General features: G+C 34.0%; 1 long non-coding RNA gene across 2 annotated transcripts; it reads left to right on the top strand.

Annotated features, from left to right (window-relative positions):
- The first annotated feature begins 2,058 nt into the window (after positions 1-2,058).
- LOC145790506 (uncharacterized) lies at positions 2,059-5,433 on the top strand. Of its 2 annotated transcripts, none has more exons than XR_014329274.1 (4): positions 2,059-2,281; positions 2,503-2,871; positions 3,252-3,469; positions 5,193-5,433. It is a non-coding gene; the product is annotated as an uncharacterized LOC145790506 (long non-coding RNA). The 2 variants fall into 2 exon arrangements; XR_014329278.1 differs by lacking the exon at positions 5,193-5,433 and adding an exon at positions 3,559-3,686.
- Positions 5,434-15,788: the final 10,355 nt, after the last annotated feature.

Here is a 15,788-nt window from a genome sequence, read left to right as displayed (position 1 = left end):
TCTATGTCGTATGTATGTATATGTCTCTATCTGTTTGTGTATGTATGCATATGTGACATAGATCACAGATACACAGATCTCAAATCTGTTTGTATATGTCTCTATCAGATCTGTTGTTGATGATGATGTTGTTGTTGATAGTGTTTTTGGGCTGGGGAATTTTCAGGATCAGGGAAACCCGATCCCCGTTAGGGGGTGGGGATGAGGACGGTGATATATAGGTTTCCTGTCGGGGATTGGGGCCGGGGACGGGGAGATTTTCACTACAACAAAAGTAATCTATGGTGACGAAAACTAGTGAAGAAAATAAAATTCGTCACTAAATAAAAATAATCGTGAGGAATTTATAAATTTTGTCACGTATAATAAAAAAATAAAAATGATAGGTGACAAAAAAAAAATTTCGTCAATAAATACTTCATTTTAAGTGAGGAAAAATTAAGTTTCGTCACCAAAAATTTTCCCACTATTTTTTTTGGGTGGCCCCAAAATTTTGGGGCTTTTGGTGACAAAAAAATTTGTCACTAATTATAAAATTATTTGTGATGAATATATTTTCGTCACCAAAACATTTTAATATTTCTAATATCTTTTGGTGAGGAAATAATATTGTCACCAATTTTGGTGGGAAATTTTAGATATATTGAGCGGCAATAAAAAAAAAAGGGTATTAATTTTTTTTACCCTTTTTCTCTCTCTGTCTCTCTCAAAATAAGGTATTAATTTGTCTTACCTCTTGCTCCTCCACCATGTTGATCGCCATCGTCGCCTTTATTAGCCTTGCCGATCGTCGCCGCCAGTAGTAGCCTTGTAGGTAACCGCCACATCTTCTTCGCTCGGTGATTTGGTACGTGATTTCTCTTTGCTCTTTTTCTGGAATCTCTTTCTCTTATTCTCTGTTTTGGTATGGTGATGAAAATTAGTGAAGAAAACAAATTTCGTCACTAAATAAGAATAATCCATGAGGAATTATAAATTGTCATGTATAATAAAAAAATAAAAATAATAGGTGACGAAATTTATTTCCGTCAATAAATACTTACTTTTAAGTGAAAAAAAAAAAAAAAAGTTTCGTCATCTAAATTTTTCCCACTAATTTTTTTTATGGTGCCAAAATTTTGAAACTTTTGGTGAGAATTTTTTTTTCAACAATTAAAACATTATTAATGAGGAATATATTTGCGTCACCAATAATCTAATTTTTTTTATAAAAAACTTTATTTTAAATATTTTAAGACCATTTGGTGAGAAATATATTATCGTCACTAATAATTTTTAATATTTGTAGGCCTTTTAGTGAGAAAATTATTTTGTCACTAATTTTGAAAAAAGAATTTTGGCATATTAAGTGGTAATGAAAAAAAAAGTCTATTATTTTTCCCTCCCTCCTTTTTTTGGGGGGGAGGGCGGTTAGTTTTCCTAGATTATTTTTCCCTATTTTTTTTTTTTGGGACCAGTCTTCGTATCAGTCTCTATCTCTATTCGTCTCTCCTTCTAAAAACAAAACACAAGTGCTATGTGTTTTGTTTAGTAACGAATCAATTTTCCTATCAATCTTTATCTGTCTTCCTTGTAATTCTCCCTAAAATATTTTATGTTGAAGCCTGGTGTGTTTGGCTTGCTTTGGAGAGAGTGATTTTAAAAAAAAAAGTTTTGAAGAGAGAGTTTAGAAATTTTTTAGGTTTGTTTGGTTGTATATTTTGAAAGTAGTTTTGGAGTTTAGAATGATTTGATATTTTGTTGTAATTGAGTAGATGTGTGTGAGAGAAAAAGTGATTGAGAAGGAGAAAAGAGAAAGAGAAAGAAAAAGTGATTGATTGATGTATAAGAAAGAGAAAGTAATTTTGAAATTTTTTTTAAAAAAAATCTCAAACCAAACAATTTTTTTAAATTTTTTTTTCAAAACTCCTCTCTGAAAACTAAACCAAACACACCCTAATATTTTATTTTACAATAATGTACTAACAAATTAATTTTCGTAGGGGTGGGGTGGGTCTGTGGAGTGGACCCAGCCCCTGCACACAGCCTCACCTTTTTTGACTTCACATCTCTCTCCCTGTCTGTCTCCGTCCATCGGAAACAAATGGAACCGACTTGGGTGATGCGAATGCATTGCCACCTGTCACCCCTAAACCCTACCAAATGCAAATCCATAAATACCCTTCTTCCTCTCTTTCTCTCTCTCAAAACCCAAACATCTCTCTCACAATTCCAAAACCAAAAGCTAACCCACTCTCGTCTCTCTCTCATTCCATTCTTATCAGCACCAGAGCTCCAATCGGTACGTTCTCTCTCTCTCCCTCTCTCTTTATTAATCTTCATTTCTTCGTCTTTCTCTTCTCTTGAATCGGTTCAAATGATGCCATTAACGAGGCTAGGGTTAGGGTTTATAGTGATAATAGCTTTGGTCGTTATTGGATTGGTATGTAATAGAAAGTGTTTTGATCTTAGTTTGATGAATACATTTCTTCTGTTCTTGACTGTGTCGATGGGGTTCAACAGTTTGTTGCACTTTATGCTTTCTAGAGAAGAGGCCTGAGGTGTTTGTAGAAGACGACGACACTAGTGAAACACAAAGCTTCATCAAGAAGCATCGAATTGGTAGCTTGACCTCTGCCACCGCAGCGACGGCGAACGACAGAGACGAGAGCGGCGACGTGAAAGCAACGCCGGCTTCATAGGGAACATCAACAGCAGTAATCACAGCAGCGGCAGCGGTAGCGTCATGCCGGAGATGGCTTTGGGAGATGGAAATCCGCCGGAGATCGACGAGGATCTTCACAGCCGACAGCTCGCTGTGTACGGACACGAGACTATGCACCGGCTTTTTGCTTCTTGTCTCGGGGATGCAAGGCCTTGGCACCGAAATCCGTATGAAGATTAATTACTTTCTTGAATTGTTCTCCACGAATTTGCTTATTTCATTTGATATTGATTTTTGAACCGTGTTTAGTTGTTTTTTTGGTAATTGTAGTGCATAACTATATGGTGAATTTGGTGATTTTTAAATATAGACTAGTTCTCTGTCATTTGATAATGGAGTTGCAATTATAAACTTCATGATAGTTAATGTATTCTTTGATTGCTTGCTTGTTTTTTGTTGCCACTCATTAAGAGCTCCTACTTTTGTGTTGTATAGTTGTTATACGTGTTAATGATCATTTTTAACGAGCTATCAGATGGATTTTTAATTTGGAGATCAATTTTCAGTATCAAGTAATCTTGTTTTGTGTTTTGTATTCCTCTTGCAGCGAAGAACCTCCTACTTGCTGGTGTCAAGTCTGTGACGTTGCATGATGAAGTGACAGTGGAGTTGTGGGATTTGTCCAGCAATTTCATTTTTTCAGAGAATGATGTTGGTAAGAACAGGGCACTTGCATCTGTTCAGAAGTTGCAAGAGCTCAACAATGTTGTGGTCATTTCTACCTTAACCACAAAGTTGACAGAAGAACAACTTTCTAATTTCTAGGTAATTTACATTCTCTATATTTTATTTCACTGATTCATCAGAAACTTGCTAACTTGCTTATATATATGTATATATTTCTTTTGTGGTAGGAAACTTTGCTATCATTCTTTAATGTACAACAATTGTAACCCGTAGGTTTATGTCTGCAAATGTTGAAAGCCATTTGATCTGGTAATGATCTGTAAGTACTACATTTTGTGATATTTGTTGATATATGAGCTACCCTGCAGCTTTTTTTTTCAAATGTTATATTAGTTTAGGCCTTGTCACCTTGATATATTAGAAACTTATCGGTTCTCTTGATTCAAATTCCCCTTCATGCTGGTTCAATTCATATTTCGGTTGATACTTAGTGGTCCTTGAACTATCATGTTACTTCAACACGTGCAACTCAAACCACGATGTTCTTTTGTGGGTGCTTTAATATATGGAAGTTGTGTTTTGGCCTTGATTGTTGTTGTCTGCAGACAATGGTTATTGCTCATTGATGGTTGGCTCCTAAACTGGAAATTATTATGTTGCCTTGATTCGTATTCCTTGGTGCCTGTTGACATATCACTCCTACTAAAACAACCATGCTACCTCAATATGTGGTTTTTAATATACTATTTGTTGTGTTACATAGTAGCTGGTTGCCTCAATTGTTGTGCCGGAAGTAACATAATTTTCTATTGGTGGTGACACTGTCTATGTGGGAATTTGCTTGTTGCTCAACATGTCTTCTGGCAGGGTGAAGGGTTGAATGAGAATGAGAAGATGGACTGATTGAAAAATTTTAAAATAAAAATAAATAACTAAATAATGTGTTGTTCTGTACCCATTCCATGATTTATATGTTTCTTTAGGATAAGTTTGAGAGATTCATTTCAGTTTGAATGCAGAGCTTTCTCCAATCTTTATCTCTGCTCATTTTCTTCTTGGTCTTCCTTTGTCTCCTCTTTTTTCTTTTTTCCTTTTTGCCGTTCAAGTGAAATGATGTTGTTTTGAACTACTCCACGGAAATTGCAGAGTGTGGACTCTAGAGGATCCGAACATGTTCTACACAACTGATAAGAACCGAATTCTACAACCACAATGTGATTAGCTCAAGTTAGGTACTTCTCATGATATTATTTGAGGTGCGTGTAAACTAGTCCGGACATCGGTCATAAAAATATATATATATATATATATATATATTGGCTTTATTAGGTGATAATGCTAGGATAGTACTCTAAAACCAAAGAGTCAAAAAAATCATGAGCATGTTTATAAATAAAAAATAAAAAATCACAATGATTCCTTACCAAAGATGATTTGATCAAGGCTTTTGTTGGGTACAAATTCATAAACAAGAAGGCATTGAGGGGCTTCAATGGTACAACTCAAAGGTCTTACAAGGTTCTTGTGTTGAATTCCACTGATCAAATTTACCTTATTGAAGAAGTCATCGGCCCATTGTCGTGAATCAAATGTACCTCAATGCTACGTTATATTTTGGAGCTATTATATATATATATATATATATATATGTATGTATATTCTGCCATTAGTGATAGTGATATATGGTAAGCATCTTATGTTATCCGTGTTGCTTTATCATCAAGGATCACCTCAACTCTTTGAAGTTTTGATTTGTTAGATGCATTTCTACTAAATTGATTTATAAAATAAAATTATTTATATATGAGTTTAGATGTAATTGATAATATATTAATGTTTTCTTTGTTTATTTTCTTTGCAGATTGGTTTTTGATGACGTTGGAAGTATACTTGCAAATAAAGATCAACTGTTGAATTTTGTTTCCTAAACTGATACTTAGTTGTAGTTATAAATCAAGATTGAGTGTTGATTTTTTTTGTGGATTCCACGTTAGTTCATTTTGGGATTTGCTTTGATGGTTTTTTTGTTATACTTAATGGTTTATATTATTAAAGTTGTTTGATGGATATATTTTGATTTATAATATAAATTGTTTATTGAATTTTTTTGTGGAGTGACGTATAATAGCTAGTAGATTTCTTAGTACAATTAAAAGGCTATTGGGATATGAGCAAGGATATTTGTGAAATAATAATTGAAATTGAAACATAAAATATGGAACAAGTTTAGTGACAAATTTGTTTTGTCATTTGTACTTGTTATTATGACAAAGTGATTATTCGTCGTTAATAAACATTTTTTGTGGCAAAATTTATTGCAGCGCATATATGAAGGTTTTCATTGATTTTGTTGTTTGGTGACGAAATATATTTCGTCACGTATATGTATATACATTTGCGACAAAATATATTTTGTCACGTATATAAATATATTTGTGACGAAATATATTTCGTCACCCATGTATGACTTTTGGAGACAAAAAATTTCGTCACCTTTATATCTTACCGTGACAAAATTATTTCATCATCAATGATCAACATTTGTGACAAATTTATTCGTCAACTAAAATTATAAATATGGTACTGAATAATTATTTGGTGACGAAAATGAGAATTTTTTGGGACAAAATCTTGTTTTATTGGTGACAAAATTTCGTCACTGAACTAATTTCATTGGTGACGAAAGTATTTTTCGTCACGGTGGTTTTTAATGACAAACATTCAATGACGAAACTGGTGATGAAAATATTTCGTCACAAATATCTATAGTGACGAAATTAGCTCTTTCGAGACAAAAAAAATTTCGTCATTCAAGACCCAACTTGTTGTAGTGACAATCAGGGATCGGGGACAGGGAGTGCGATCCCCGCCCCCCCCCCCCGGCCCGTTGCCATTTCTATTCATGTGTACATTTACTAAAAAAAATATATATATATATATACTAACAACTGAAATTAATTGGACTAATTTGAGACAAAATAAAAAAAAATGAGGATCAAAATCGATTCAATAAAAATTATAAGAACCAAAATGACATAATAATCAAAATATAGAAACCAACAGTATAATTTGCCCTCGAGAAAAAAAAAAGAAAAAAAGAAAAAAAAAAGAAGAAGAAGAGAGCATACAATACAATTGTTATGAAAACAATAATATATATGTTACTTTTACATCAACAAAATATTTTCGCTTTCACAAGGTTTAATGTATAATACTAATTAGGAATGAGTAGCGGACATTTCGATCCGTCTAAACCGATTAAACCGAACCGATCCGCCTCATTTTGGACATATGCGTGATGACGAGCGGACGGTTGCAGATTGATTTTTTTAATATCCGCCTAATTTTGGACGGATGGCGGATTTGAAATTCCTTTGGCCGCAACCGAACCACCAAATTACGAGCATTTCTACTAATTTGTAAGACTTTGTGTTTTCAATTTGTTTAAATTTTCAACTGAAAAAGAATTAAGATATTCTATTGTGTTTTCAATTTAGAAATCTTTTTATTAAATGACAAATGTTGATATTTAGTTTTTTTTTTTTTTTTTTTGTGGAAAATATAGGGCTTAAGTTTGTCATTTTCTTAAAAATCAAATTAAATAGTTTTTGAATAATAAAAAGTAACGAAATAGTTTTGATAATGCATGATTTTCTTATATGTATTTATTATTGGTATTTAATAGTTTACTTAATAATCTTTTGGTTATGTTGAGTTGGATTATTATCCACACAAAAAAATGTTGACAAAGTGTTGTATTATATTCCAAATTTGTAAAAGTTTAAACCGCCAAACCAATTCGAATCCATCTCCTAATCCGCCAATCTGCACAATCTGCATCTGTTAATTCGACAAATGAATGCGAATTGATTTTTTTCACTCTGCCCATCCAGTGGACGAATGGCAAATACTACAAAAAAATTAAGGTTTTAGAGACAAAATTATTTTTTAGGGACCAAATAATTTTGTTGCAAAAAGTGTCGTTATTATATGTTTAGCAATAAAAATTAGACATTAGTGATGAATTATTATCCTTTTGGGACCAAATTTTTTATCTCAAAAAATAAAGCATTTTGAGACTAAATTATTTTGTCCCTCAAAGTCTATTTATTAGTGATATTTTTAAAATTTTGTCGTTAAAAGTCTTGTTTTTTATTTTTCAGAACGACCTTTTAATAACTATCCTCATGACGATAAAAATTAGTCACCAAATATTTTTTGCAACAAAATCTTCACTTTTAGAGACCAAAATATTTAGTCTCTAAAACTCTTATATGTTGTAGTGAGATTAGAGTTTCTCTAATTGTAATCGAACCGCAAACACCCCTAACACTAATCAAGTTACATATACCCAATATTCTTATAGATATAGAGATATAAGTATATGATTTCTATGTAAGGAGACCTTGTTTTGTTTGGGTAGGTTGTGAAAGGGAAATCCACCATTTAGGTAAGGTAGGGAATCAAGAATGGTTGAATGAGGAGTTGGAATCCACTTAAGAGGGGCGTTTGATGTGAAGAAAACACATGGAATTTTGGAATGGGGACACGAACATGGCTCCAAATTCTTCACAACCTCGGTTCAGACGTGGAAAGATGGACATTGGTGCCTTAACTAAATAAAACTAAAGTCTTTGTGAGCTTCAATTATTGATGGGAATCAAGAGAGAGAAACTCTTATGCCCTTTGCAATTTTCTCTTTCAAAATAAAAGTGTTATCTATTTTAAAAAATATATATTAAAATTTAAATATATGATACACAATTAAGGTTAAATTACATTTGTGATCTTTGTAATTTGTGTCTTGTATCAATTTTAATTCTTATACTTCTAATTTCATCAATGTTATTTTAAAAATTTCGGACTTATCAAATTTAAAGGATAAACAATTTTACTCTCCCTGAAATGATTGAGAGGTTTTGTAGTATGAGACATCGAATTTAATTCATAATTAAAGGAATTTGATATCTTTGTGGTGATTGATTTCTTATCCATTATAGAGGTTGTATGTAATTAGTAGTGGTTGTTAGGCTTGGTAGGTTTAGTTTATTAGTTGTGTTAAGTTTTATTGACTTTCTAACTATGAAAATGATACACATTTCCACTTTGTAGCCATTGTGGGCTCTTGTGGACTAATAGTTTATTTAATGATGTAAATTTTTATCATATTTGTAATTATCCATTGATAAAAAAAAAAAAAGAAAAAAAATGATTGAGAGATTGACATCTAATTTGAAACAATCAATTCCTTTTGAATTGACCATTTTATCCTTAATTTCTATTCAATTCCTTAACAATGTGAAAGATTAAATAAAAAAAATTAATATATTTAAAAATACAAGAACTAAACTGAGGCAAGATGCAAATTATAAGAACCACAAACATAATTTACCCTAAATTTAAATTTAATGTAGAACAAACAATTATTAAAATAAATTTAATTAATATATTTTAAATTCAAAACTATATCCCTATCATTATATATATATATATATATATATTTTTTTTTTTTTTTGTGGTTACTCTTTCTTTACAAGTCATTGCCATTCATAAAGATAAAAATAACCCATTTTAGACACTTTGAAGACTACACAAGTAGACTCCTAAATATGTATCCGATGTAGATATGGTAGTTGAATCCCAGTTCCTCCACCACCAACCCATGCCTTGGGCCCACTTTGAATTCTTTGGGGGCTAAGAACTTCTTTTTAGAAGATGTGAAGCAACAGCCCAACACATAAAGGTTGAATTTTATGAGTCGCTCTGAAGACTTACGCTGTGTTTGGTTGGGGGATTTGGAGAGGGATTTGGAAAGGGAAAGGGAAAAGGTGTGTGAAACTATGTGAAATGTAGGCATGTTTTTTTCACATTTCACCTACCTTTTCCATTTCTCTTTCCAAATCCCTCCTCAAATCCCTCAACCAAACACACCATTAGAGCGAGAAAGTAATGGTGGCTCATCCCTCAGACAACACCATCAGAAACAACTCTCACACCCAAGTGACCTTTGCGAACCTTTTAATCAAGGAAAATCTGCTGAGGAAGAGGATCATCTCATCAGAAGTATAAAGAAAATCAAAAGCTCCGACATGGACAAGAAAGACAGCATGGCGAATGTCTCTAATATGGATACGGAAGTACTCCATGAAGTTCATGGAGACCAAGAAGCTACAGCTTTGGGTCCTCTCCCCCCTCAAATCCTTCAAAGAGGCTCTGGCCACTGGCAAAAATAGTGACTATACATTTGATAGCAGAGTGGAACTCCTCTCGTCTGACGAAGAAGATGATTTTGATCAAGCAGGTCACTCTAGGATCCAGAACACTTATCCACAGCACCGGGGCCTCCCCCCATATCTCTGCCTAAGAAGCTACTAGAGAAGATCAGAAAACCTTGGGGAAATGCCCTAATTATCAGACTGCTGGGCAAGAATATTGGGTACAGAATGCTCTACTCTAGGGTCAAGAATATTTGGGGCCTCCAGGGCAAATTTAATGCTATCAATATCGGTTGTAATTACTTTCTTTTTAAATTTTGTGCAAGAAGCACTACAACAAAAAGTGTATTTAGAGACGAAAGTTGATGATGGAAATAAATTTTATCATGAAATACGTATCTTTTAATGATGTAAATAATATTTCATTTCCAAATGTATCATTTTTAGAAACAAAAATAAAATTTCGTCATTAATCTAAATACATAATAAAAAAATTAGGTGACGAAATTATTTTTCGTCATTATTTATATTTTTTTTGTAGCCGAAGATTTTCCCGCTAATTTTTTTGGAGGGTACCAAAATTTTGAGACTTTTGGTAAGGAAAAAATTGGTCACCGATTATAAAATTATTAATGACGAATATATTTTCGTCACCAATAATATTAAATATTTTGATATCATTTAGTGAGGAAACTATTTTCGTGGCCAATATTTTTATCTTTGGTGAGGAAATAATTTTGTTACCAATAAATGATTTAGTTGCTAAATATTTTAGAGGGAAATTAATATATTAGCGCCTTATAGAATTTTTCTTCTTCTCACACAGATACATCGATCAGCTCTTCTTCTCACACAAATATTCGACCACAAAACCACACCCTACATCACCTCACCTCACCTCACCTCACCTCACCTCACCTCAGCGCAGACCACCAATGTCGCTCGCCACCATAATCGCCGCTCACCACCGCCACCATCGCGTTCTGACAGGTACTCTCTCACTCTCGGTATGTCTATCTCTCACTTGAGGTCTGTCTTTCTCTCTGTTTCTCGCTCTGTCTACCTCGGTCACTCTCTCTCCCTCTCTGTCCTCCTTTCTCTATTTCTCCCTTTTTGAATCTTGCTCTAGGGTTGTTATGATTTGTTCAATTTAATTTGGTGTTGATTGCAAAAAATGGTTTGGTTGAAGTGGTCTATTTCCCCTTTTCTGAATCTCTTGTTTCCCTCGTTGTTGGTTTGGGGTGTCCTAAAAAAGTGTACTTTTTGTCTTTTTACGAAAAGATGTGCAGAAAAGTAGAGAGGTGATGTGATGGAAAAAAGATAAAAAGATAAAAAGATGGATTATATAGGTTATGCCAAACCTATCATCAATTTCTACATCTGACTTTGATATATAATGTTTGTGTTTGTTATTGAATTGGATTCTAGCTATAATAATTTTCTTACTTTTTAGAAATTATTATTTCACAAGTGAAGTAGACATCATCTTCATTCCTTATTGAAGTAGATTTCTGCACACATTTTTTGTTATGTAGTAATTTTGCCTGCTCAATTCTATAGAGAGCTTAAGTGGTTATTTGCAAATCCTTGTGGTTGCATATAAATATACATGTATTGCTATCAATTGGTTTTCTTCTCTATATTCCATTTGTGAAATGCTGAAGATTACAGAAAGATATGCATGTCTGGGTTGGTTGAAAATTATTTCCTGTGTCAAAATGACTACTGGATGGAGGAATTGGGCTTCCGGTTATTATTATTTCTTGGTGGGAGAGACTCCATAACTTATAAATTAAGTATTGTGCTTCTTACTAGTTGTGAAATAGGACCTGGTACCACAGTAATTTGCATTGCAGTATCCTGATTTGTCTACTTAATGGTTGGAGTTGTGTCTCTCTGTAGACTCTGTGCAAGATCATTACACTTGGTCGCCAACACAGACTCATTTCTATTTGAGTAGGGATCAATAAATTCTTATATAATTGGCTGGTGTATAAGGTTATAAGAATAAGTTGTGAAATCTTTACAATTGAATTAAATTTCACTTTTTGTTGATTTCTTTTAAACAAAAAAAATATTAAAGATGTGTAGACATGTGGTGATTTTTGTTGATTTGTTAATGATCTTTTTTGGTAAAGATGTGTTAAAATTAATAATGACCATTTTTGTTAGTTTTTATTCCTTGCTTGCATATAACCTTAGAACTTGTCTAAGAATCTTCATTAAAGATCTGGATATATATTTGGTGAAGCTCTTATTGAATTTTTTAATTTAATTAGTTCATAAACACACAAGTCTACATTATACTATATTGTTCCTAATATTTCATTTGTGATCAAACATGGATAAAAGTTGGATTTCCCTAGGTAGGACGACTGATGGAAGAATGAGTAAACCATATAGTGATGGGGTCAAGTTATTTCTTCAATTTGCAATGAGGGTTTTCGACTTGAAGGGTAATATTTTGTGCCTGTGTATAAAGTGTGTGAATGTTTATAAACTTACACTATATCGCACCAGCACGGGGAACCTCGTGTTTCAAACGAGGCTTACCATGATGATGAGATGCGACTTGATGGTGATGAAATTTTAGGTGGTATTGAAGCCTTAGTGGAAGATCGAATAAAAGGGGAATCGACTGATACAACCCAAGGGGAGGAACTGAGAACTTTTGATCAGTTATTGACTGATGCCAAGCATGAGGTGTTCCTAAATTGTAAAAATTATACTTTGTTGAAGTTTGTGATCGAGGTGCTCAATATGAAGGTAACAAATCATTAAAGCAATAAGTCAATTGATATGATGCTAGAGTTTTTAAGTAGACTTTTACCGAAAGAAAATTTGGTTCCAAAGTCAACTTATGAAGCTCAGAAAATACGTGACTTTGGCTTGTCATATGAGCTCATTGATACTTGCATGAATGATTGTGTATTATTTTGGAAGGAGAATGCAACACTAGATAAATGTCTGACTTGTAAGACATTTAGATATAAGATCAATTGTGGAAAGGGTAAGAAGATCCCCCATAAAGTATTGCGATACTTTCCTTTGACACCAAGGTTGAAAAGATTGTATATGTCAAAGAAGAGGGCTGAGGACATGAGATGATACAAAGACAAACGAGTGGACGATGATATATTGAGGCATCCCACTGACAGTGATGAGTGGAAGGAATTCGATGCACAACATCCTAAGTTTGCCTTGGAGCCTCGAAATGTAAGGCTAGGGTTGGCCGTTGATAGGTTTAACCCTTTTGGGAACATGAACAACTCTTACAGCTTGTGGCACATCATACTCATTCCATACAACTTGCCACCTTGGTTGGTTATGAATGATCCATTTTTTTTTATGGCATTACTTATTCCTAGATAATCGTAACCAGGGATTGATACTGACGTCTACATGCGACCATTAGTGGATGAGTTGAATGAGTTATAGACAAATGGTGCACTAACTTACGATGCCTCCACCAGTGAGACTTTTCGAATGCATGTAGCTTTGTTATGGACAATACATGATTGGCCTGCATTTGGTGACGTATCTGGGTAGAGAACAAAGGGTCATTATTCTTGTTACACTTGCAATGATGAACCATATTTTGAATCTTTGAGAAGTAAGACGGGGTACACTAACCATCGATATTATTTGCCTGAGGACCACCTAGAAAGGCGAAAGAGTAGGGCTTACAATAGTAAGATTAAGAAACAGAAGAGATCTTTGGAGTTGCCGGTGGAAGAGAAACATGACCAGTTGGACAGCGTGACAGGTGTCATATATGGAAAGCATCCAAGTAATAGAAAAAGCGCCCGTCAAGCACTTAATTGGACAAAGGTAAGCATCTTGTATGAGCTATCCTATTGGAAGAAGCGAAAACTTCGACACAACATTGATGTCATGCATGTGGAGAAAAATTTTAGTGAAAATGTTTTTGGAACTATGTTAGGCATTGATGGAAAGAACAAGGACACAGACAAGGCATGGTTAGACTTGGAAGATATGGGTATAAGGAAAGAGCTATGGCTAACACAATGACCCAATGGGTCATATGTCAAGCCTCGAGCAAGCTTTTCATTAACACCTATAGAGAAGGAGGGTTTCTTTGAATTTTTCAAAACTATCAAGTATCCAGATGGGTATGCGGCAAACATATCCAAATCAGTGAATGCAAGAAATGGTAGACTAACAGGCCTAAAAAGCCACAACTGCCACGTACTTATACGAAGAATTCTTTCCATTGGAATGCGTGGTTACGTAGATAAAGAAATTAGCACAACACTTTTTGAGTTAGGCAATTTCTTCCAAAACCTATGCTCTAGGACACTAAGGCGGGGCGAACTGGAGAAATTAGAGGAACATATAATACACATTTTACGCAAGCTTGAAAAGATCTTTCCTCCAGCCTTCTTCGATGTGATGACCCACTTGGCTGTTCATTTGCCTCATGAGGCTATTCTTGGAGGACCCGTACAATATCAATGGATGTACCCAATTGAAAGGTATTTTTTACACTTACACTTGTAAACTAGATTTGCGTAAGTGTGCTGCATGTGTAACTATACTCCTAATTTCTTCTCCCTTGAAGGTTTCTTGGAGCATTAAAAAAATATGTAACCAACCGAGCTCAACCAGAAAGTTCAATTGCCAAGGCTTACATTGTCAAAGAGTGCATTACTTTTTGTTCAATGTATGTTGATGGGATTGAAACCATACACAATCGACCAGAACGGAACGAAGATCGTGGTGAATGTCAACAAGGGTTGACAGTATTCACAAAAACTGCACGTCCAATTGGTCTAATCACACGAGATGCTGAAATGTCTCAAGAAATTCGTGATATTGCTCATTGGTTTGTGTTGTACAATAGCCCAGAGATAGAGAAGTATTTGGAGTATGTGTTTCATTGAATTATGTTTATGCTTAGCTTTTTTATTTTCGAAACTACGTAGTAATCACTTTTCTTTCTTTTTTTTTTGAGTAGGGAACACAAAAATCTATTACAAACTCGAGCTGCACATGGCATAACCCACATACAACGACAAGAATTTCCCAAGTGGTTCAAAAAGAGGGTAAAACATCTATAATTTTTCAACATTTACAACTTAAACAAAATTAAAGTTTTATAAAATGTCGCCATTTATAAATTGTTTACTTATTGTTTATTACATGTAATTGTAGATAAATAGATTGAGAGTGGAAGAGTCATCAGAGGCAACTGATGAATTGTGATCATTAGCAAATGGTCCTAATTTGTTAGTGAAAGAGCACTCAGGTTGCATAATCAATAGCAGTCGCTTCCACACTCGAAATCTAGACAACTGTCATACGAGTCAGAATAGTGGTGATCTTACACAAGGGGATCATGAAGGAAAATTGCACGACTTCTACGGTCATTTGTGCAAGGTTTTGGAATTTGACTACATATGTGATAAAAAGGTTGTTTTGTTCCAGTGTGAATGGTACAACACCGGTAACAGAACAATAAGATTTGATACATATTGCACAAGCATTGACGTGAAAAGTCGGTGGTACCAATTTGACTCATTTATCCTACCTAGTCAAACTAAGCAAGTCTTCTATCTGAATGATACCAAATTGGGTGAACCTTGGAATGTCATACAAAGGGCGCAACATACAGGCGTCTTTGATGTTCCAGAAGCTATTGATTGGAGAATTATTGGATCCTTCAGAAAATAATGATGTGTTCTAACAAGAAAACATTACTGATGTTGTTCCAATTGACATTAACCCAATAGTTTGATATCGTAGGGATGATATTGAATTCAATGTTATTTTGGAAGTAGGGTCATTAGATGAGATAATGGAAAAGAATAGAGATGATGAAGGAGATGAAGAACATAACATTCCTGATATTGATATGGATCCTGATATGGATTATGATATGTAATTTTTATTTTATACTTTATTTTCGAACATATGTTATTAATTAATGTAATTTTTACTTTATGCATGACACCAAGAGATTTCTATCTAAGAATTTTGAAATGAAAGATCTTGGTGATGCTTCCTTTGTATTAGGAATCGAAATACTCCGAGATCGTTCTCGGGGTATTCTGGGATTATCACAAAGGAGCTATATCGAAAAAATACTCATTAGATTTGGCATGCAAAATTGTAAATCAGGTGAAACCCCGGTTGCTAAGGGAGACAAGTTTAGTCTCAGCCAATGCCCGAAGAACAGTCTTGAAATTCAAGAAATGCAGAAGATTCCTTATGCCTCAGCT

Source organism: Camellia sinensis, chromosome 1 (genome assembly GCF_055761805.1).
Source record: "Camellia sinensis isolate YWXY chromosome 1, ASM5576180v1, whole genome shotgun sequence".
In the NCBI taxonomy this organism is placed as follows: Eukaryota; Viridiplantae; Streptophyta; class Magnoliopsida; order Ericales; family Theaceae; genus Camellia; species Camellia sinensis.
This window is presented reverse-complemented; position numbering and strand designations above follow the sequence as displayed.